Raw genomic sequence first — 24,515 nt, forward strand, 5'->3', positions numbered from 1 at the left:
TTAGGGATTGGACCAGCAATCTGAAGGTGGGAAAATCAAAGTAATGTTTGATGGAGCGGAGTTTCCACAGGGTGGAAAAACATTTTTTGACCTGGGTGTTAGTGTGTTCTTCTAAAGTGAGGCATCGGTCCAAGATGACTCCGAGGATTTTTATAGTAGAGTTGATTGGATATGTTAGGCGGTTTACAAAGATAAAAGAAATAGCGGATAATAAATTCATTTATAAAATTTGTCATACAGGTAAGTCTGTATCCCAGGATGCTACCCGATATGCCAGAATTCTCTGAAAAAAAAAATTGCTTATATACGCAACCTTTTACCGAAGGAAATGTAATTATACTGAGCTTGCACAGTGATAATTTTCTTTCTGTGAACCTGAAGTGATCAATGAGATAATTTGGCAGAAGGCCATACGGCGTTTTAAAAAGTATCCGTGCCTCCACTGGAAGCCAACGTAGCAACCGATAATATTTTGTCAAGTGTTCAGATTTTTCAGATTAAAAATTAATCGGATGGCGGTATTCCGGATAAGCTGCGGCCTTTTAATATTCCTCTTTTGAGAGGCTGACTAAATGTCTCAATCGATGACCCTAGCAAGATTGTTAACTCCCTTTAGCAATCCTGCTCCGTCCTAAATCTCTGCCCATCACACCTCCTAGTTGCGTCCAAAGATGCTTTTCTGTGCTCAGTCCTTCCTCTTAGCAAGACCTCTCTACAAACAGGCTCAGTACCTACATGCTGGACATCAGCAATCATCAGACTACTTTTAAAGAAACCCACACTTGACCCGGACACACCCAGCAACTTCATTCAGACCTGTCTCCAACCTATTGTTCATTTCAAAGATCCTGGAAAAAATGGTACTCAACCAACTACACTCCTTCATTGACAATCAAAAAAGCCTATCCGCCTTTCAGTCCTGGTTCTGGAAATTTCATAGCACTGAAACTGTCATCCTTGATATCATCGACGACTGCAGGAAACTCATGGATAAGGGAAAAGATGTTCTGTTGGTGCTATTAGACCTCAGTGCAGCCTTCGACACCATTGTCCATCCTCATAAGAACATAAGAATAGTCTTACTGGGTCAGACCAATGGTCCGTCAAGCCCAGTATTACGTTCTCAAGGTGGCCAATCCAGGTCACTAGTACCTGGCCAAAACCCAAAGAGTAGCCACATTCCATTCAGAATCTTAAAGAATAGCAAGATTCTAGAATCCAAAGAGTAACAAAATATTCTGGAACCCCAAAGAGTAGCAACATTCCATTCAGAATCCTAAAAAATAGCAAGATTCCGGAATCCCAAAGAATAACAAAAGATTCTGGAACCCCAAAGAGTAGCAACATTCCATGCTACCGATCCAGGGCAAGCAGAGGCTTCCCCCATGTCTTAGGAGTTACCATTGATAAAGATCTATCATTTCATGATCATATTAGTTCGGTAGTTAAAACATGTTTCTATAAACTACGCATAATTCGTTCATTGACCTCAATTCTAGAAACCGAATCCATCAAAATTCTTATTCACTCTCTAATAATCTCTCACCTAGATTACTGTAATTCCCTACTCAACGGCCTCCCACAAAAAGAAATTCGCCGCCTTCAACTTATACAAAACACAGCAATAAAACTCATCTATAACCTAGGTAAATATGATCATGTTACGCCAGCTTTGAAAGATGCTCACTGGTTACCCGTGACGCACCGAATCACCTACAAAATCATCCTTTTGTCATTCAAAATAAAATCTTCTCATCTGCCGTCATATCTTCACAAACTTCTTATCCCTCAGTGCTCTACTCGAACTCTGAGATCTTCAAATCAAAATCTCTTATTGATTCCGTCTATAAAAGAATTTTATTACACACGCAAAATAAACTTTGCAGTAACTGCCCCGACATTGTGGAACTCCCTTCCACAACCACTTCGTGACGAACAAAACCTTGACAAATTTAAGAAAAACTTAAAAACTTTTTTATTTCGAGATGCATTCTCTTCCACTTAATTTCTATCCTCTTAAATTCTTTTCTATTTAATTTTGCTCTTTTATAAACATTCAATATATCTTATCCCCATCCAACATGTTTTTTTCCCTAACCCCTCTTTCTCCTTTTCCTACTTACAATGTAACTTTACCCATCCATTCCCTCTCTCCTCACTGTCAAGTCTGTCTTGTTATTGTTTTTAATGTTCACTATACATTATTTAAATTATTTAATACTTTTTGTTTTTTTTTCAATTGTTTCTACTCTTATCTGTCAATTTTTTAAATCTAATGTAAACCGTCCAGATATTTGCTTGATGGTCGGTATATTAAAATCTAATAAACTTGAAACTTGAAACTTAATAACAGACTATGGACTTTTCCTCCAGGAAGCTTTGCAGGAAGCTTGGCATCCGAGATCCGGCGCTACTCTGGTTCACATCCTTGCTGAACAATAGACCCCAATGCTTGGTGCTAGACACTACCCTATCAAAATCAAAGCCAATCATGGACAGCGTGTCTTAAGGAGCACTTCTCTGTCGTTTAATCTCTACATTACACCCATCCTGGATATCGCCCTAAACACTAAATCAAAATTCACTTCTTCAATGATAACATCCAACTATATCTTTCACTAGGAGAGAATTGCGACTCCCAGATTGCAAAACTTTCTAACTTTCTCTCAGAAAATAAATTCTGATTGTCCATGAACAAACCGCATGGTCTACTGTAACACACTATTCAATGGACTGACAGCAAAACATCTTCTGCATCTCCATGTACAAAATGCAACAATTAGACTTCTAAAGAACTGTTGTGCCCGCATCAGCTCACTGACTATCCATAGCCAAACGCTGCATCTTCAAAGGTAGTACTTGCGTTCAAGACATTACACAACATAGCACCCCACTGCATATCAGCCAACCTCCCACCTCACGTCCCGAACAAGTTTCAAGTTTAATATTTTTTTTGATTAATCGCTTAATCGTACTTCTAAACGATGAACAGTTTAAAAATTACATTTGATGGGTAACAATACAATAAACGACAATATTTAAAAAAGAACACGGGATTGCAATCAAATTTTAACATACTCATAACATTGGGTAAGGGGGAATGAAATACAAATCAATAAAGTAAAGAAGAAACATTAAGGGAAAAATACAGAAGGTAAACAAAATTACAATAAAATATAATAAGATAAAATTTATTAGGGTTATAGGATATTAAAATTAGTTTTCAAAGGCATCCTTGAAAAGAAATGTTTTTAAATTACTTTTAAATTTTCCAAGTTCCTGTTCTTCCCTTAAAAACATTGGAAGGGCATTCCAAGTCTGTGGTACAGTAACCGAAAAAATAAATTGCCGTCTTGTATTAATAACTTTCAATGAAGGAATAGTCAATAAGTTCTGTTCATTAGATCTCAAAACTCTATTTGAGGAGTATGGAATTAATAATTTAAATAGAAATGCTGGAGTCTTATTACAAAGGGTTTTGAAAGTCAATATACAAAGCTTATATGTAATTCAATGGATAACTGGAAGCCAGTGTGCATTTTTAAGAAGTGGTGTTACGTGGTCAAACTTTCTGGATTTGGTTATAAGCTTAATTGAGGCATTTTGAATGATTTGAAGGCGCTTTATTTCGTTCAACGCAATTCCTTTGAAGAGAGAATTGCAATAGTCGATTTTAGAGATCACCTCTGCTCCCAGGAGGAAACATGTAGTCTCCAACTAGAAAGTGCCAGACGAAGGTCCTACTCACTTCTTACTGAAGTACTGGAATCAACCGACTCAAGACATCAAACCCCTCAAACCTACCTCTTCACCTAATTCTTCAGCCTAAACAACCATACAGTCCGTAACTCCCAAACTAATGAATTCCTCATATATGCTGAATTAGATGCTCTCTGTGCATGCTCAAGATGATCTATCTACAGTGCTCCCCCAGTCATTCGCGATCCCAGTCATTCGCGGTATTTTCTGACCGGAGACAGGAGAGAGCAGCTGGAGAGGCAGGAGAGAGCAACCAGAGCGCCGGTGAGTGAAGGAAATCACTTGCGTTATGCTCCAACCGCCTCTTCCTGCACTAACGTCGGGCCTCATCAATCAGGAGCTGCGTGTCAAAGCAGACCACGAGTGATTTCCTTCACTCGTCGGCACTCCGGCTGCTCTCTCCTGCCTCTCCAGCTGCTCTCTCCTGTCTACCCCCACTAAAAACTGTATTCAGGGTTTTTCAAGATTCACAGGGGTTCCTGGGATGGAACCCCCGTGAATATCAGGGGAGTACTGTATATGTGAAACTAAGATATTCCTGGAACTGCTAATGTAAGATGAACTATCCGTCTGTTATAAATCATTGTTCTGTACAAGATGATGATTCTTGTAAAAAAAATATTCTGGATGCATTTTTCGAGAATGGACTTTGGACCCTGCCGACTTTGGATGACTAGCAACATAGGCCCAAAATGGACTTAGACATTTTTTTTGTAATTATGCCTCTCCACGTGTATAGACCTTGCCCCAGCTTTGTTGATTGGGCTGAGAACTTTCCACTGACCCCTCATATACACACTGCATGTTCTCTGTCTAATTCTCTGGTCACTATCAATGAAATGAACCAGGTTTTGGGGGGGGTTTCAGTTCAATATCTTTATTGAAAGAAAAAAAAAATATTTCCAATTAGGGTAGTGTAAAACACAGTAAAAAAAAGAACAGTAGTATGTCTATACAAAAATAATCTAACAACGAAACACTTATGTCACCAAATTATTGTAATAATTGGTCATGAAAGTATCAATTAATGCTGGTTGCAATAATCACCTAAAGGGGACCAAAACTAAAATTCTCTTTTTTTTTTCCCCGCAGCGACCCTCTCAAATTGCACCGTACATTATGATCTAGATGAGTATGCAAATCTACCTAATGCATTATTCATTGTGAGTATCCTGCAAACCCGATTGGCTGGATGTGTCTCTGAGGACTTTAAAAAAAAAAAAAAATTATATTCTGCTTATGCTACAATTCTATGCGGATTACAAATTATTCAGGTACTCGAGCATTTCTCCCTAACTGTCCCGGCGGGCTCCCACTCTATCTAATGTACCTGGGGCAATGGGGGATTAAGGCCCAAATTCTGTAACCAGCGCCTAAAATTAGGCACCTATTTTGGAGGCGCCCAACTAGATAGGCGCCTATCTAAATTGAATAACCAGCTCAATTAAGCTTTTTAATCAGCCACGGATTGAAACATAGACGCCCATCAAGAAAGCGCGATTCTGTAACAAGGCACCCCTTCAAAAAAATAGACGCTATGCATGTTAGGCGTGGGCGTGGCTACATAGTAGGCGCCGTGTTGCAAAATCACCGCTCATAAGCTCTTCGTATTGTAAACCGCCTCGAACTACTGTGGCTTTGGCGGTATATAAGAATAAAATTATTATTATTACTAAGCGTGCTTAAGCACTCAGCCAGGCGCCTAACTTTTAGTTGTGCCTAGAGCTGGCCTATTTCTTGGGCGCCTCCAAAATAGGTTCCGCTCAGCGTGATTCATTAAACAGCACCCAATTTGACTTGAATCGCGCTGAACAGGGCCTAATTAGGCGCTTCTTATAGAATTTGCCCTTAAGTGACTTGTATCACAAAAATCATATACAGGAATGAGGAAGATGTTATCTTTTTTGTGCCTCCTTTTGGAAGCCCCATCAATGTTGGTATTGTTTATTCCTATAAAATTCAATAAACTATCTGAACTAAAAAAAAAAAACCAAACCTTTCTCAAATTTTGTTTAAATTCTCAAAAGAGACACAAATTCATTGGCAACATCTTCCTGTTTCTTTTACTTTGACAAAAACCAGCTCAAAACATCATGATTTTTAAACGTTTAAAAAAAAAAAACAACAACCAAAAAAACCAAGCGACTTAGCTGCAGGGCAGGGTTAAGAACATAAGAAGTTGCCTCCACTGGGTCAGACCAGAGGTTCATCGTGCCCAGCGGTCCGCTCCCGCGGCGGCCCATCAGGTCTATGACCTGTGAAGTAGTTCCTGACCATTTTTATAACCTACCTCTACTTCTATCTGTACCCCTCAATCCCCTTAACCTTTAGGAACCTATCTAAACCTTCCTTGAACCCCTGTACTGTGTTCTGGCCTATCACAACCTCCAGAAGCGCGTTCCATGTGTCCACCACCCTCTGGGTAAAAAAGAACTTCCTAGCATTTGTTTTAAACTTGTCATAAACTAAGTTAAACTAAAAACATTGAACTGGTGCCACAACTGATCCCTGCGGTACACCAGTAGTGGTTACTGGTTAGTACTAGATAAACCACTATGATGATGTATTGAATAGTGGTCTTCAAATACCAATACACTTCTCCCTCCATGTTCACGGTTTCAACATTCACGGTTTCGATTATTCACGGTTTTTAGCTTGCTGGCTCCTCCCCCCTCCCCCCCCCCCCAAATTACATCAGCTTGCATAGAGAAATCGCCGATTCCCAGCACTTTCTTCACCGTGTTTTGCCTCTCCTTCAGGAACAGGCCAGGTCTCTCACAGTGTTATTCGCGATTTCACTATATTCATGATGGTTTTTAATAGAAAACAGCGAATAACGTATGAAAAAGTTATTCACATTTTTTCTGTATTTGCGGTTCTGTTAATCCCTTGGTGGTTTTGGAATGTTATTGTATCCCCACCAGTCCTCGCCGACGTCCAGCTAGCTGCCGTTTCGCCCACAAGCTACGTCAGGGCTCCGGACCAAAGTTGCGGCGCACTGTCCTAAACGCTCACTGTGGCAGAGACAGGTATTAGATTTAGGATTAAGTGACTTGCCCAGGGTCACAAGGAGCAGTGTGGGATTTGAACCCACAACCCCAGGGGGGGGGGGGGCCAAGGCTGTAGCTGTAACCACTGCGCCACACACCTTCTCCGGAGAAAGTCAGATGGACATTTCATGAAATACGTTATGGCAGACGATTAGAACTGATTTGTGCTTTGTTTGATTATTGCTGCGAATTATACCATAAATAATTGGGTTGCATAAGGGACACAACATATAAATGAAGCAAACATGTTCTTTAATTTTCTCTTCATTAGCAAACTATGTATCCGAGTAGCACACTGTTAACTAATCTTTGAAATGCCATTGTAATGCGCACATTATCCTATGATTTCAACTACATAGATAATTAAAGACAAGTAGAATCAATAAGGAATTCAGAAAAGGTAAGGTTTTTTTTTATTATTATTATTGTAGCACTCTGTAAGTAAATGAGAGCATGCAACTTTGAAAACAATTAAAAAAAGCTTACACGTAAGCTCTGTTCTCCCTTAATGGCCTTTCTCAGTCCTGATTTAATCACAATCAGTTGATGTTATTAATGGCCTAATTTGGCTTTAATTTAATCAGGAGATGTTTCTAAACTTTAAGAGACGGTCAGAGTGGGAGATCGGAGCAGCCTTGCGGCTATGCGCTTCTTCATCCTGGCAAGTAACATATGGCTATTGCCACTGGGGATTAGAAAGGGCAGACCAGTTGTTTTGATTATTGCTTGTAGCGTGATCGCGTGATATCAGTGGCGTAGGATGGGTGAGCAGTGCCTGGAGGGGGGCGCCCCTCCCCCCACCACGTAAGCCCTCTCTTCCCTTTCCCTGTACCTTTTTAACTTCTCCGGCTTGCCCTGTGATGTCACTTTCTAGGGGGTGGGTCCCGGAAAGGGCGTCAGAGAGAATGCCGACGTGGGAGGCAACCTTGCACTGGGGAAGTTAAAAATGGTAGGGGGAAGGCAAGGAGAGGAGCAGGGGCAGAGGGAGGAGGGATACTGCATCCTTAGGAAGACATTGCCCGGGGCGGACCTCTCTCCCCACACCCTCCCCCTTTCTACGCCACTGCATGATATTATCACATTTTTTTATACATCTAAATATTCATGTTAACATGAAAACAGGAAATCATTAACAAATAAATAAGGCAAAATCAAGTTATATGTGTTGCGATCTATGGACAGGATGTGTTTAGAAGTGCCACCTTTGAGCGTTGTGAGGCTATCCGTGCGTCATAAAATAATGCAATCTGTACAGGGCCCTGTATGTTGGAATGCCCTCCCCTTGGAACAAAGGGTTAGATTCACTATGCCCACCGATTGTGTTTGCGATCGTGTACCCACCCGATTTTCCTCCAATTCAATCCACGCATGCAAATGAGGGGAAACGGCGTGCAACGTAGGAAGGGCCTCGATTCACTAAGCAAATGCAGGCACTCCGACTGGGCCGGCCGATCCAAAAACAAGCGCCTGCTGTGGACCAGTCGCTTGTGCAGAAACCCTGCTCTCTGCCCCGACTCTCCTGCTCTTGCAGTGCAGCGCTGCTTTGAACCCGCGGGTTAAAATCACGGGCTCGCGAAAAAGTAAAGTTTCCAACTCTGTTAAAAAAAAAAAAAAAGTTTCCAGCTCTTCCTTGTGCGGAGAGCACATGCAGACCATCTACAGGCAAAGAGTATGATCTGCGCATGCGTCAGGATCGCTCTCCAGCGATCTCTGCGGTCGGTGTGTGTGTGTGGGGGGGCGCGTGTCTCTGATCGCCCCCATTTGCAATGAGGACGTGTTGTGGATCAGTCGGCCTGCCATGGATCGGATAGGATCGAGAAGGTTAGTGAATCTAGGCCCAAGACAAGCTTCTACCTTTTTGCAGTTTAGGAAAGGGATGAAAATAGTTTTATTTGAACGTTGTTTTGTTAATTGAGTAGAGATGGTGGGGAACAGTTGTTGTTAGCCCTTTTTTGATTTTATATAGTGTAGAAGTATTATTGAGCTGTCTGTTTCTGTTTGTGTGCTTTTAATTGGTAGAAGGGTTGGTGGGTATGGTATTAGAAGTTTGTATATTTTGATGATTGTATGTAATTTGTTTTTGTGTTATGTATTCAACTGTATACTTTTTTTATTTGCTACCTTTTTAAAGATGTTTTTTAATACTCATTATTAAAAAATTTTTTAAAAAAATTTTTAACCTTCTACTTACCCCTGTTTCCTTATGTTTTTTCCCGTATTTGTTTTTCTATACATAACAGATGTAATCTTTCCCCCATTTTTCCTCCCAATTCAAGTTTGTCTTATTTTAAAACTGTTGTTACTGAGTTTTTATTTGTATCTTTATATTTTATGTATCTTTATATTTTATGCTTTTATTTATGTACATCGCTTTGGAAACAGATTTAGCGATAAATCAAATTAATAATAAACCTCGGAACCTTGAAACCTTATTCCATTATGCATGTTATGTTGTTACCCGCTTAGAATCGCTAGATATGCTGGCTAAAAATATTTAAAATAAATAAATGCATGGCTCGCGCAGAACAATTTATAGGAGGCATTTATGTTCCTGGAAAACGTAAACTAACATTTTAGCAAAGCGGTGATGAAAAGAAAATTGCGTGCTATAATATCGCGGCATCTACTAAACGGTGTTAAGCTTGAAAACGTACTTAATAGAGGACAAATAGCCTAACACAGGACGTGAGCAAATGTTTTGTGTTGGTTTTGCCATTTGCAAAATGCTAATCGCGTTACGTTTATTTGTTTAGTTGGGGTAGGCATATGTCAGGGGCAGAGAATGTGCATGGACGAACTATTCAGCTAGTGCGCAGACATTAGCATGTGCTGACTGAACGACACTGGCAAAGCAGGAGCCGTTAGCGCCCCCTAAACACCATGCCTTGGAAGTACTGGTAAGCTGGATTTCGATTTCCTGTCCAATCTTTCTAAGATTACCATGTGAATGTACAGTGGTGCCTCACACAACGAACTTAATTGGTTCCAGGAGCAAGTTTGTTATGCGAAAAGTTCGTTATGTGAAACGCGTTTTCCCATAACAATACATGTTAAAAAAAATAATTCGTTCTGTAGCATAAAATATGCTAAGATGACATAAAAAAAGATAAATTTTTGGTTATTATTTTTATTTAGATACATCTAAAAACATAATTGTTTTTTAAAACAACACACATTTTTTAAATTTAAAGACAGACTAAGTAGAGTCTAATTTTACAGTGAGAGAGGGCAGAGTCTCAGCGGCAAAAACTGGGACTTAACTGTTCATTTTTTCTACCGTGTTTCCCCGATGATAAGGCAGGGCCATCAAATAAGACAGCCCCCCCTTTTTAGAAAAAAATGTAAAATAAGGCACCCCCCCGCAAATAAGCCACCCACCGATACCTGCGCTTACCCGAATCGGGTGGTACGGTGGGTGACTCCGTGTGGTCCCTGGCACCCCCGACACCAGTAGGCGGAGCTTTGGGACGGATGGGCCAATCCGGCCTCATTCCGTCGTTGGCTGCCTGCCAGACAGGCGGGTTTGGCTCCCGTCTGTCCGGCCAACTACAGAAAGGTACGGGGAAGGGGGTTGGGGGTGTCGTGGGGGTCGGCCAGGGGGGTCGCGGGTCGGCTGGGGGGGCGGTCGGAGGTTCTTGGGGGGGGCCGGTCGTTGGGGGGAGGGGGGGTTTGCGTCGAGGGCAGGAGGGCCTGGGATCCCTCCTGCCCGTAATGTAGTGCAGGGTGGGGTTAGGGGGTCGCCGTGGCCAGGAGGACTTGGGCTCCCTCCTGGCCCGATATTGTGTGGGGAGTTGGGGAATCGGCGGGGCAAGAGGGCTTGGGCTCCTTTTTGCCCCGATCGTGTCGGGGAGTCGGGGGGGCAAGAGGGAACCAGGCGGAGAGAGGGCAGTTAAGCGCAGTGCCTGCGCGGAAGGATGCAGCTCGGGCGACTTCGTTGTGTGAAACGAAGTTCGTTGTACGGATCAAGACATAAAGTTCGTTGTGCGCAGCGTTCGCTGTGCGAGGCGTCCGTTATGCGAGGCACCACTGTATTTGGCACTATGTTTTGGGGGTATCCCACAGTAGCCCCCTTCCATCTGTACAGACTGTATCTTTTCATAGCACTGTTTCTTTTGTTGTTCAGGTTCTTAATGTTTGCTGTCCTGTTTCAATTGTTAATGATTGTTCTCACTTTCTTGTTCTGAGCAGATTTGACTTACTTGCCAGGGAGTGTTCCCGTACACCTCTCTTGTGCCTTTGTCCTCTCCAGATGTTCCTGGCTGTTTTGTCAATAATTGATTTCCTGGGGGGTGGTCCTGAGGTAACAGGGGAGGAGCTCAAGACTGTATTATGAGGCTTCCTACAAGCTCTGGTAAGTATGGGAAAATAACCCAATAGTCCAGGAATAGAGTGTAGATTTACAAGAAATAACATTAGCAAAGGTAAGAACCTAATCTTTTGTTAGGTGCCATTTATAGAATCAAAACTGTGTTGTTGTTGTTATAGAAACTAGTGGCTCTCATTTTTCAGTTTTGATCCCTGAAGAAGCTGGATTATGCTACTGAAATAGGTCCCATTGGGCAAAGGGCATTGCAAGCTAAATATAATTTCTATGTAATAATGATGCATTGAAGTACAAAGTATTATTCAAGTATTATTTATGATACAATTTTCATTGAGAGGTTTTTTTTTGGAGGATCAATGAAAGATGCTATTAACCAGGTATCACAAGGTCTGTAATATTATGGCCCTCTTTTACTATGATGCGCTAACTGATTAGCGCGTGCTAATTGAATTAGCGCATGCTAATCGGTTAACGCACTGTAGTAAAAGAGGGGGTATGTGTGCTATGCTATGGTTTTATGAGATCCTTTTTTTCTCCCATTTCTGTGGTATATGTTAATTCACAGTAGCATTCAGTGGTATAGCGAGGGTGAGAGGCACCTGGGACACTGTCACCCCTCCCCCACCCTCTTATCTTCCCCCCGCTCCTTCCCCGCCCACCCTACCACATGCGCGCCTTCACTTTTCCCCCCACTGTACCTCTAGCTCAGGGGTCTCAAAGTCCCTCCTTGAGGGCCACAATCCAGTTGGGTTTTCAGGATTTCCCCAATGAATATGCATGAGATCTATGTGCATGCACTGCTTTCAATGCATATTCATTGGGGAAATCCTGAAAACTCAACTGGATTGCGGCCCTCAAGGAGGGACTTTGAGACCCCTGCTCTAGCTCTTCGCCAGCGCGAGCAGCTTCAGCCTGCTGCTCGTGCCAGGGTCGGCTCTCCCTCTGACATCACGTCTTAGTTGCAGGACCCAGAAGTGATGTCAGAGGGAGAACTGACACTGGTGTGAGCAGGAGGGTGAAGTGGCTGCTCACACTGGTGACAAGCTACAGGTACAGTGGGGGCAGGGCCGCCATCAGAAATTTCTGGGCCCCTTACTGAGCAATCCTATTGGGCCCCCCACGCACCCCTTCCCCCCCCCCCCGATGCCCCCCCTTCTTCCATGGGCTGAATATTCACATACTTTTCTGCTAATGCTCCACCTAAGCCAGTCCCATAAAATCTTCTCACGTCCATTGGGTGATTTGGCATAGAGGAGATATTCATAAAAAGAACATCCGTCAAGATCTTTACTCATAGACTGTGCCATTTGTTTTAAATCATCTTCCATCATTAATCCAAATTGCACAATTCTTTCTCTGTCTTTATCTTGAATGGCATCTGGCCACATTGCTGGATCCTTCCAGTCAACAAATTTATGAGCAGGCGCGGAGAACGCATTTTTAAACAAATGTAGTTTATCCTTGTACTCCTTATGTAATTTTAATCATCTATGGATATGTTTGTGTGTTTATTGTTCAAATGGTTTTATTTATTTCCCCAAATTTATTTTTGTTATACGCATTGAAAATATTTGATATTGCGTTTAAATCAAAATCTCAATAAACTTGAAACGAGTGCCCGTGAGATTGTGGGAGGGTTAAATACTCAAAACTTAGAAGCATAACAATTTACTTAAAGTTTTTGCTACGCCAGCTTTCTGGTATCTTTACATACAGTGGCGTACGTAGCATATGTAACATCCGGGGCCCATCATTTTTTGGCACCCACCCCATCTGTAAGAAAAACATGATTTTTAGTAACAAACCACACGTCACACATGAGTACCTAGGAAAAGGCAGCATCTTACATATTGCAGTGAGCAGTACATCAATACACCCATTGTAAAACTAAACAAGCCAGACCAGCACAGATCAATCCTACACCGTCAATCCTAACAGAAAACCATGTCTTTCGAACACACCGAACACAGAAAACACCTTCGCCTAGTATGGAATATGTCATCACAAACTAATCCCTCACTCTTACAAAACTGTAGTGTGGATTTTAGCCACAGTGGTAACAGCCCTGACGCTCATAGAATTCTGAGCATCAGAGCTGCTACCACCAAGGCTGGCGCTAAAAAACGCTCCACAGTTTTGTAAAAGGGGGATAAAATAGAAATACACAGTTTCAACGCTCTAGCTCAGAGGTGCCCAAACTTTTTGAGCTTGTGAGCTACTTTAAAATGACCAAGTCAAAATGATCTACCAACAATAAAATTAAAAAACACAAAGCACACTATACGCTGAGAAAATGTTAATTATCATTCCTATTCTGGGTTTTTTTCAAAGAGGTCAAGGAAGATGACTCTATGCATTGTCACCTCAGTAACAACCATACAAAAATAGACAAATATACCCTCCATCCTTTTTATTAAACCACAATAACAGTTTTTAGCACAGGGAACTGCGCTGAATGTCCAGCGCTGCTCTTGACGCTCATAGGCTCCCTGAGCTAAAAACCACTATTGCGGTTTAATAAAAGGTGACCATATTGTAAAATATAGACAGCAGATATAAATTCAGAACTGTGCATAGTAAGTGAAGGGAAGTTTTCATCTCTGAGAATTTACCCAGTTAACTATTAAGTTATTTGGGCAAATTCCTTTGAAAACTGTGGTAATACTGCCTCCACTTTGCTAAATTTAAAATAAAATCATTTTTCCTACCTTGTCTGGTGATTTCATGAGTCTCTGGTTGCACTTTCTTCTTCTGACTGTGCATCCAATCTTTCTTCCCTTCTATCAGCCTGTATGCTTTCTCTCCTCCACACCTCATTCCCTCCCCCAACTTTTTCTTCCTCTCTCCCTGACCTTTCTTTCTTTTTTCTGTTTCTCTTCTTTCCTTCTGTTTCCCTGCCTGCCCCCTTTCTTTCTTTCTCCCTGCCGTTCCCCAAGCCACTGCCACTGCCGCTGCCATCGGGGAACAGGACCCACCAATGGATAACAGGCCCCAAAGCCGACGCCGACGCATGCTCTCCCTGCTTCGGGCCGATCAGTCTTCCTCTCCCCGACGTCAATTGGCTGGCCCGAACTTCCTCTCCGACTGCAGAATTGACGTCAGGGAGAGGAAGACTGATCGGCCCGATAGATTAGATCGCCAAGACAAAGTGAGTCCTGGGTGATCGACTCACTTTGCCTTGGCGAGCTACTGGCGCCCCTGCCTTAAAACACTGCCTAGGACCCTGGGGGAGCACGGGCCCCCTGTCAGCTCCAGGCCCCTGAATGCAGGACTGGTAGTACTGCTCTGATGGCGGCCCTGAGTGGGGGAGGGAGGGTGGAGTGAAGGCGCGCACAGCGGGGGAGAGGAGTGGAAGGGCGCAGAGGAAGCAGAGAGGAGGACATGTGTCGGTGCCCCCCCCCACCAAGATGACACATAGGGTTCCAAGTTTATTCACTATTTGATATACCGACCATCGACTAGTATCTGGTCGTTTTCCAATGCTAAAAATTAAGCTAGAAAGACAAGCAAAAGGTGGGGCGATAAATAAATAACATACATATTAGTCAAGACAGACAAATTTGATACGAAATGGACTGGTGTAAGGGTAAAAGTTTAAATACATCGAAGTTAAAACAAAATTTAAAAGGGAGGTAAGGGAAATTGCTTCTTAAGAGCGGTTCTCTTTCATCGATAATGTAATAATAATAATAACTTTGTTTTGTATACTGCAATACCACAAGCAGTTCAGAGCGGTTTATAGAGGAAGAGACTGTACATATACAGCGATGTTACAGAAAATATTGTCAAGTACATTGGTAACAAATTTCAATTACATTAGTAAGCCGAGAGAGGTTAGGTGTAACCGGAAATATGTCAAAGATACAGCAGGTATTTTCAGCGATATAACAAGGTAGGAAGGAATCAGAGAAATTTATCAAAAAGATAGGTTTTAATTGATTTCCTGAAGGATTGGTAGGAGGGTGCAATTGAAATGAGGGTGATTAGGCATTTATTCCATTTGCCAACTTGGAATGACAGTGTTCTATCAAGGAATCTCTTGTAGACACAGCCCTTCAGGGAGGGGAAGGCAAACAGATAGGCACGACGTGTGCAAGTGGTGCCTGGAAACACAAAATGGCACGACAGGTGAATCAGGGATGAACCCGTTAAGGTTTTGAAGCAAAGGCAGGAAAACTTGAATATGACCCTTGCCTCCATTGGAAATCAGTGAAGTTTTCTGTAGAACGGGCTTGCATGATCTGACTTTTTGAGACCATAAATGAGACGAACGGCAGAGTTCTAGTAACATAGTAGATGACGGCAGATAAAGACCCGAATGGTCCATCCAGTCTGCCCAACCTGATTCAATTTAAATTTTTTTTTTTTTTCTTCTTAACTATTTCTGGGCGAGAATCCAAAGCTTTACCCGGTACTGTGCTTGGGTTCCAACTGCCGAAATCTCTGTTAAGACTTACTCCAGCCCATCTACACCCTCCCAGCCATTGAAGCCCTCCCCTGCCCATCCTCCACCAAACGGCCATACACAGACACAGACCGTGCAAGTCTGCCCAGTAACTGGCCTTAGTTCAATATTTAATATTATTTTCTGATTCTAAATCTTCTGTGTTCATCCCATGCTTCTTTGAACTCAGTCACAGTTTTACTCTCCACCACCTCTCTCGGGAGCTCATTCCAGGCATCCACCACCCTCTCCGTAAAGTAGAATTTCCTAACATTGCCCCTGAATCTATCACCCCTCAACCTCAAATTATGTCCTCTGGTTTTACCATTTTCCTTTCTCTGGAAAAGATTTTGTTCTACGTTAATACCCTTTATGTATTTGAATGTCTGAATCATATCTCCCCTGTCTCTCCTTTCCTCTAGGGTATACATATTCAGGGCTTCCAGTCTCTCCTCATACGTCTTCTGGTGCAAGCCTCCTATCATTTTCGTCGCCCTCCTCTGGACCGCCTCAAGTCTTCTTACGTCTTTCGCCAGATACGGTCTCCAAAACTGAACACAATACTCCAAGTGGGGCCTCACCAATGACCTGTACAGGGGCATCAACACCTTCTTCCTTCTACTGACTACGCCTCTCTTTATACAGCCCAGAATCCTTCTGGCAGCAGCCACTGCCTTGTCACACTGTTTTTTCGCCTTTAGATCTTCAGACACTATCACCCCAAGGTCCCTCTCCCCGTCCGTGCATATCAGCTTCTCTCCTCCCAGCATATACGGTTCCTTCCTATTATTAATCCCCAAATGCATTACTCTGCATTTCTTTGCATTGAATTTTAGTTGCCAGGCATTACACCATTCCTCTAACTTTTGCAGATCCTTTTACATATTCTCCACTCCCTCTTCGGTGTCTACTCTGTTACAAATCTTGGTATCATCTGCAAAAAGGCACACTTTTCCTTCTAACCCTTCAGCAATGTCACTTACATACATATTGAACAGGATTGGCCCCAGCACCGAACCCTGAGGGACTCCACTAGTCACCTTTCCTTCCTTCGAGCGACTTCCATTAACCACCACCCTCTGGCGTCTGTCCGACAGCCAGTTTCTGACCCAGTTCACCACTTTGGGTCCTAACTTCAGCCCTTCAAGTTTGTTCAACAGCCTCCTATGAGGAACTGTATCAAAGGCTTTGCTGAAATCCAAGTAAATTACATCTAGCATATGTCCTCGATCCAGCTCTCTGGTCACCCAATCAAAAAATTCAATCAGGTTCGTTTGGCACGATTTACCTTTTGTAAAGCCATGTTGCCTCGGATCCTGTAACCCATTAGATTCAAGGAAATACACTATCCTTTCTTTCAGCAACACTTCCATTATTTTTCCAACAACTGAAGTGAGGCTCACCGGCCTGTAGTTTCCTGCTTCATCCCTGTGACCACTTTTATGAATAGGGACCACATCCGCTCTCCTCCAATCCCCAGGAATCACTCCCGTCTCCAGAAATTTGTTGAACAAGTCTTTAATAGGACTCGCCAGAACCTCTCTGAGCTCCCTTAGTATCCTGGGATGGATCCCGTCTGGTCCCATCGCTTTGTCCACCTTCAGTTTTTCAAGTTGCTCATAAACACCCTCCTCCGTGAACGGCGCAGAATCTACTCCATTTTCTCGTGTAACTTTGCCAGACAATCTCGGTCCTTCTCCAGGATTTTCTTCTGTGAACACAGAACAGAAGTATTTGTTTAGCACATTTGCTTTCTCCTCATCACTCTCCACATATTTGTTCCCAGCATCTTTTAGCCTAGCAATTCCATTTTTTATCTTCCTCCTTTCACTAATATATCTGAAAAAAATTTTATCTCCCTTTTTTACATTTTTAGCCATTTGTTCTTCCGCCTGTGCCTTCGCCAAACGTATCTCTCTCTTGGCTTCTTTCAGTTTCACCCTGTAGTCCTTTCTGCTCTCCTCTTCTTGGGTTTTTTTATATTTCATGAACGCCAACTCTTTCGCCTTTATTTTCTCAGCCACTTGGTTGGAGAACCATATCAGCTTCTGAATGATTCTCAGACTTTTGATGGTTTTCTTGAAGGATCCCAAATATATGATATTAGTCTTATAGCCCGTTACATTAACGGGTGCTAGAATATATGTGTGTTTGTCTTTATTTCTTTTTTTTTTCTCTCTCTCTCTCCTTAGCCGCTTTCTGTATTTCTGTCTTTCTTTCTTTCTGTCTTTTTTTTCCTTGGCTGTCCACCACCACCCCTTGTCTGCTCCCCCTGTCCATTCACCCTTCCTTTTACCTCCCCTGTGTCCTCCACCACCCCTTTTCTGCTCCCCTTATGCAGCAGCAGCCCTTCTCCCTTTATTTTACCCCCCTGTCCATCATCACCTCTTTCCTGCTCCCCCTGTCCAGCAGTAGGCCTCTCTTCCTTTTTCTTCCCCCCCCCCCGTCCATCAACACCTCTTCCCCTGTCCATCAACCCCTGTTGTAGTACACTTATCTTGTGAAGATTTCAGGGTCCTGGATCCCAACGCGGACCACCTTTTTCATGAGTTGGACAGCTCGAATTGGTCCTGCCCTGAAAACGGCTCAGCACAAAAGCCTGCGACACAGAACATTCAGTGTACAGCACCGTCGGCAATCGGGGCATGAGTACGCGGCTCAGGAGACCGGGAAGGGCCGCCGCGGCCTGCAGGCGCCCCAAGCCACCGCGGCCTCCTCCCGGCAGCCGCCGCTCTGCACCGCCTTTGCCTTAGCGCGCATGCACACTCAGTGCCGGGGCTCGCGGGATGGTGGGGAGGCCGGAGTTGCGCGGAGCAGCAACGGCAGAAGATAGACATTGCCAGGGTCAAGCATGGACCTTGCGCCACCCTGTCCAGCTCCTCACTTCGCTCGAGGAGGCGATCAGCGGCTGGCTGGGGCGATGGTAAGCCCAATGCATGGTAAGTGCACATGCACACTCTTGTGGCCACATCGCGACGGTTTTAGAGTGCACATGCGCGCTTACCATTTTATTATTATAGATTGCTGTAATCTAAGGTGCTTAAGATTAAAGACTGAAACAGCAATTGAAAGGAGAGGAAGTCAAAGTAGTGTTTGATGGTACGGAGTTTCCAGAGGGTGCAAAAGCATTTTTTAACCTGAGCATTGGTATGGTTTTCAAAAGTCAGGCATCGGTCCAAGATGACTCCAAGGATTTTAATGGTGGGAAAGGAATCTTATCTTGTGTTTTGATATGCATCCCCCCCAGTCCCCTCTTTACGACGCCACTGGTAGCATTTAAAGTTTTCTTGTGGAGGGCAGACTGTCAATTGTGACCTTTAATATCCTTTAATTTTGGTAGTTGATAGACTTAAAGATCTCATTATGTGTACTTTGGAGGAAAGGCAGGAGAGGAAAGATATGACAGAGACGTTTAAATACCTACATGGCGTAAATGCGCATGAGTTGAGTCTCTTCCATTTGAAAGGAAGCTCCGGAATGAGAGGGCATAGGATGAAGTTAAGAGGTGATAAGCTCCGGAGTAATCTACTGAAAGGAAATACATTTATATAGAAAGGGTGGTAGATGTGTGGAATGGTCTCCTGGTAGAGGTGGTGGAGACGAAGACTGAGTCTGAATTCAAGAAAGCGTGGGACAGGTATGTGGAATCTCTTAGGGAGAGGTTGAAATAGTGGATGTCGTGGATGGGCAGACTGGATGCCATCATGTTTCTTTGTTCCTATAGCCCAGTAAAACTAAATCGCTCCCAACCCAGGTTGACGGAGCTTTGTGCATCCTGCCCTCAGTCTACAGTAGCATCCAAATTATAACATTTTCTTTTTCACTGTGGTTCATGGAATTTCATTTGAACTTCAAATATACAATCACCTGCAGAATAATAGACAAAGCAACATTTGTTTGCAATTCAAAATTGGCACTCGGCACTTGTTGCCCCCCCCCCCCCCCAACTCTCGCTAACCCTGCAAGGATTATATAGACTCGCTGCTTGTCGACAGAAATGTGGATTTTATTAATGGCCGCAGCCGTAAATGTCCTAATACAAACATCTACAAACAGCAAATACCAACATACCAAAAAGTTAACCGCAAACAAATTTAGATACCAATGCATATCATTATATTCATTCACCATGAACAGTTTATATACCATAGCACATCATCATTACTGCATCTCAGTTCTTGTAACCATCAACTCATCCATGTGTTGTGGGCTGCCGTTGTTCTCCTGGGAGAGCCGGTCAAGCTGCCCCGCCTTTCCCCATCCCGTTCAAGGAAAGGGCCATTCACCTGTTGGTTGTTGAAGTCATGCCACATGGCCTCCCCGCCGTCCAAGCAGGGAGACAAGCCACTGAGTGCAAAGCTATATGTTACCACCTCTTTGCTACCAACAAATGTAACGTAGTATTCATTCTTATCAGTATGATGTGCCTATGACCCCCACTAGGATTTTTCCGCCACAATCCGGCCATTTTGTCGCCGCTGCCCCCTTATGGGGTGGGGCGCTTATCCTTAAACAGGCTTTACTTGAAATGAAACAAAACACACCTCATAACTAGTTAAAAAAAAAAAAGTGACTGCCATTTTGTCGATTGGATTGAATTTTACATTCTAAGGTAAAACCTCATGACATGGAAAAATGTTGGTTTGATTTAATAGATACAATGCCATTGTCATTCATGAAACATAATTATAGACTTAGATGAAGATGTGATGGGTGAATCGGAGAACCAGCTTATCAGATACCAAATCCAAAGCAAGTAACAGCTGGTTCATCCACCCTGACATTATTTCTTTCCCCTACCGCGGAAATGGTCCACTCCTAATAGATTCCAGTTATAATCCAAGTGTATTCTAATTTCTATTCCCTGTGATTATATTGGAGAAATCTAATTATGTGTCTGAGTTATTAAACATTTTCGAACACTTAAGAAAGATCCCTCCTCATTAACGGCCTTTGTCTACAAAGCTAGTGCCTTTCCCAAAGCTGTATAACAGCCAAGCTGTAATTGCTGACTTCATTGTAAGGAAAGGCATAAGAGCAACAATCAGCAGCCTTATTACAGATACCTAATTGAGTTTCATTGCAAGTTTATGAAAACATAAACTGTCTTAAACACACTTTTAGAAAACGTAGGATCATCAAATCGGCACTTTTATTACACAAAAAGTAATGGTGTTTAAAGACACTCCGACATATGTTGCTCGAGCAAAGCAAAACGTCTTGATACGATTCTGAGGTTTATATATGCTGAAAGATTAGAGAAACTGGGCCTCTTTTCCCTGGGGAAGCGGAGACTTAGAGGAGACATGATAGAGACTTACAAGATCATGAAGGGCATGGAGAAAGTGGAGAGGGACAGATTTTTCAAACTCTCAAAAACTACAAGAATGAGAGGGCACTCGGAAAACATGAGGGGGGACAGATTCAGAACCAATGCTAGGAAGTTCTTCTTCAATCAAGGGGCACCTGGAATGCGCTTCCAGAAAGTGTGATACGACAGAGTACGCTATTGGGTTTCAAGAAGGGATTGGATGATTTCCTGAAGGTAAAGGGGATTGAAGGGTACAGATAGAGGATACTATGCAGGTCCTGGACCTGATGGGCTGCCACGTGAGTGGACTGCTGGGCATGATGGACCTCGGGTCTGACCCAGCGGAGGCACTGCTTATGTTCTTATGTTCAATTAAGCATTTAAATAAATGTTGAACACAGATTTTGCATTCAAGAAAAATTTGAAGAACACAACTAGAAAGGCTCCAAGATTAAAGAACAATCCCTTCTCATACTATCAGATATCAAATCACACACATTTGGTTGCTCTCACATGCAGAGTACCCCTCTTCAAATGTATTCGGCGACTGGTCTCCTCTGCCCATGGTTTGTCATCTCTCCCCGGCCCCCCCACCCCATCCTCCCTGTCCATGATCCAGCATCGGTCCCTCAAACCCCCACCACCTACCATCAAACTCATATACCCACCACCAGTCCCACAGCTTCCCTTCTCTGGCGCCCCATCCCCTCTGGCACAAATTTGCTTTCCTGAAGTTATGTCGGAGGAGGGCTGGAATAGTGGAGAAGTCGCGTCAGAGGAGGGCAAAACGCCAGAGAAGGAACGTTGTAGGGCCTGTTGCAGGCGATCTCGAAGACAAGAGAGTTCCACGGGAACAGGATTTGCGGGAATCCTGCGGGAATTGAAGTAATTCCTGTGGGGTTCCCACAGTGACTGATGACTAGCTACCTGCCGAAGATCATCATAAGAACATAAGAATTGTCGCTGCTGGGTCAGACCAGTGGCCCATCATGCCCGGCAGTCTTCTCCTTTGGCGGCCCTTAAGTCAAAGACCAGTGCCCTAACTGAGTCTAGCCTTACCTGCGTACATTCTGGTTCAGCAGGAACTTGTCTAACTTTGTCTTGAATCCCTGGAGAGTGTTTTCCCTTATGACAGACTCCAGAAGAGCGTTCCAGTTTTCGAAGAACTTCCTTACGTTTATACGGAATCTATCCCCTTTTAACTATAGAGATTGCCCTTTCGTTCTCCCTACCTTGGAGAGGGTGAACAACCTGTCTTTATCTACCAAGTCTATTCCCTTCCTTATCTTGAATGTTTCAATTACGTCTCCTCTCAGTCTCCTCTTTTCAAGCATCCAAGTACCACCGTCTCCTCCCTTCAATAATTCATCTTTCTTGCTTCCTGCCTGGGCTGACGCCACAGGGCTCAGGCTAACACACGCAGGACCGGTAGCATCATTATCAATTTTTTGATCAAGGGCATCTGAAATCATAAGAATAAATAGATTCGTAGTTTTGAAAGATCCTGCCTATGTAAGCTTCTTAGAAGTGTGTTCCTTTGCTGGCTGTGGGAAAAATACATTTCTAGTCCCAAAGGTCTAATATTTTCGTTTATTTTAGAGCTGCATTTCGATTAAAATTTTAATCATGATTAATCACACAGTTAAAGGTAGGTTTTGTTTTTTTTTTTTCCCCACTGCAACTCCTTGTGACACTGAGCAAGCCAGTTAACCCTCCATTGCCCAGAGTCACAAGGAAGAGCTGCAGTGAGAGTGTGTGGTGCATTGGTTAGAGCACCCTGAGGTTGTGGATTCAAATCCCTCACTGGTCCTTGTGACCCTGGGCAAGTCACTTAATCCCCCCATTGCCCCAGGTACACTAGATAGATTGTGATAGAGAATGACACGGTGGCGGTTTACCCGCGGCCACCGCATTTTAGCCGCGGGTCACCCGCCGAAAACGGGGAAGAAAACTAGCAGTCGCTGCGGCGACGGGGACAAGGCCATTCACCGCCCGCGGGGCGGTGAATGGGTCTTGTCCCCGCAGTGAGGCTTGAAGGATCGCGCGGTCCCCGCAGCTCACACCCGCCTGCCCAATCGATTCTAGTGTTTAGCCAGCTCTCTCCCTTCTCCTCTCCTTAGTTTGTAGATTTTCTTTTTCGGCGACCCGCACGCTATCAAAGAGCCGCTGCTGCTCAGTTTCGATCTTCTGCTCTGACGCAATCGGAAACAGGAAGTTGCAGCAGAGCAGAAGATTGAACACTGAGCAGCCGCGCGTGTGCGGCTCTTTGGGAAAGCGTGCAGGTCGCTGAAAAAGAAAGCCTGCAAATTAAGGTGAGGAGAAGGGAGAGAGCTGGCTAAACACTAGGATTGATTGGGCAGGCGGGTGGGGGCTGCGAGGACCGTGCGATCACCCGTGTTCCCGGCTCAGACTGTAAGGAGGGAGTGAAAGGGAAAAGGATTCTGGGCCAAGGGGATGAAAACGGAAAGAAAAACCCACAGCAGGAAAGAAAGGGAAGGACAGGCAGGTGAGCCAGATGCTAGAATCAGGGGGGGGGGGGAAGAAAGAGGGAAAAAAGCTAGATGGGGTTGAAAAGAAGAGACACACTGGTATGGGAGAGGAAGATAGGGGAAATCTGGACACAGGAAGGTAACAGAAAGAGTGGAAATTATGTGCATGGGGCATAGGGACAGAGACAAAAAGGGGACATGCCATGGGGATGGTATATGGACACAGGGGGGGGGCAATGGCAGATACATAGGGGAGATATTAGAAAAGTATATAAAATCGTACCCGTTTGAGGCTTTTATGTATGCAGCGGTGACGGTGACGGGGCGGTGAATGGGGTTGCAGTGGCGGTGACGGGGCGGTGAATGGGGTGGCAGTGGCGGTGACGGGGCGGTGAAGGGAATGGCGGTGACGGGGCGGTGCAGAGGATGGTGAGACGGGGACGGGGCGGTGACGGGGACCAATTTTTTCACCGTGTCATTCTCTAGATTGTGAGTCCACCAGAGCAGACAGGGGAAAATGCTTGAGTACCTGAATGTAAACCACTTTGAGTGTGGCTGTAAAACTACAAAAAGGCAGAAGATACAAATCCTTTTCTCTGATGTCATAAAGCCTCATTCCACCAATTAGAGCCAACCTCAACAGTGATGTCACAATGGCTTGACTGTCCTAGACTTGGCTCACTTTTGATACATTTTGATTTCTGGAGTGGTGCAGTGGTTAAAGCTAAAGCCTCAGCACCCTGAGATTGTGGATTCAAATCCCTCACTGCTCCTTGTGACCCTGGGCAAGTCACTTAATCCCCCCATTGCCCCAGGTACACTAGATAGAGTTTGAGCCTGGACTGATAGGGAAATAAGATAAAGTACCTGAATGTAAAACCACTTAGGATATAAGCGGTATATAAATAAAAAACATACTTTTAATTGTATGATTAATTATGATTACAAATTGTAGCTATAAATTAAAGAATAAAAAATAATGAAAAGATAAGAAATATAAAATGCTAACAATTATAAATGAAAGAATCTAAAATTAGCATGAGAATAGCTAATACCATGTTTCCCCGAAAATATGACAGTGTCTTATATTAATTTTAGGCCCAAAAAAGGCACTAGATCTTATTTTCAGGGTATGCAC

Source organism: Geotrypetes seraphini, chromosome 1, assembly GCF_902459505.1.
Source record: "Geotrypetes seraphini chromosome 1, aGeoSer1.1, whole genome shotgun sequence".
In the NCBI taxonomy this organism is placed as follows: domain Eukaryota; kingdom Metazoa; phylum Chordata; class Amphibia; order Gymnophiona; family Dermophiidae; genus Geotrypetes; species Geotrypetes seraphini.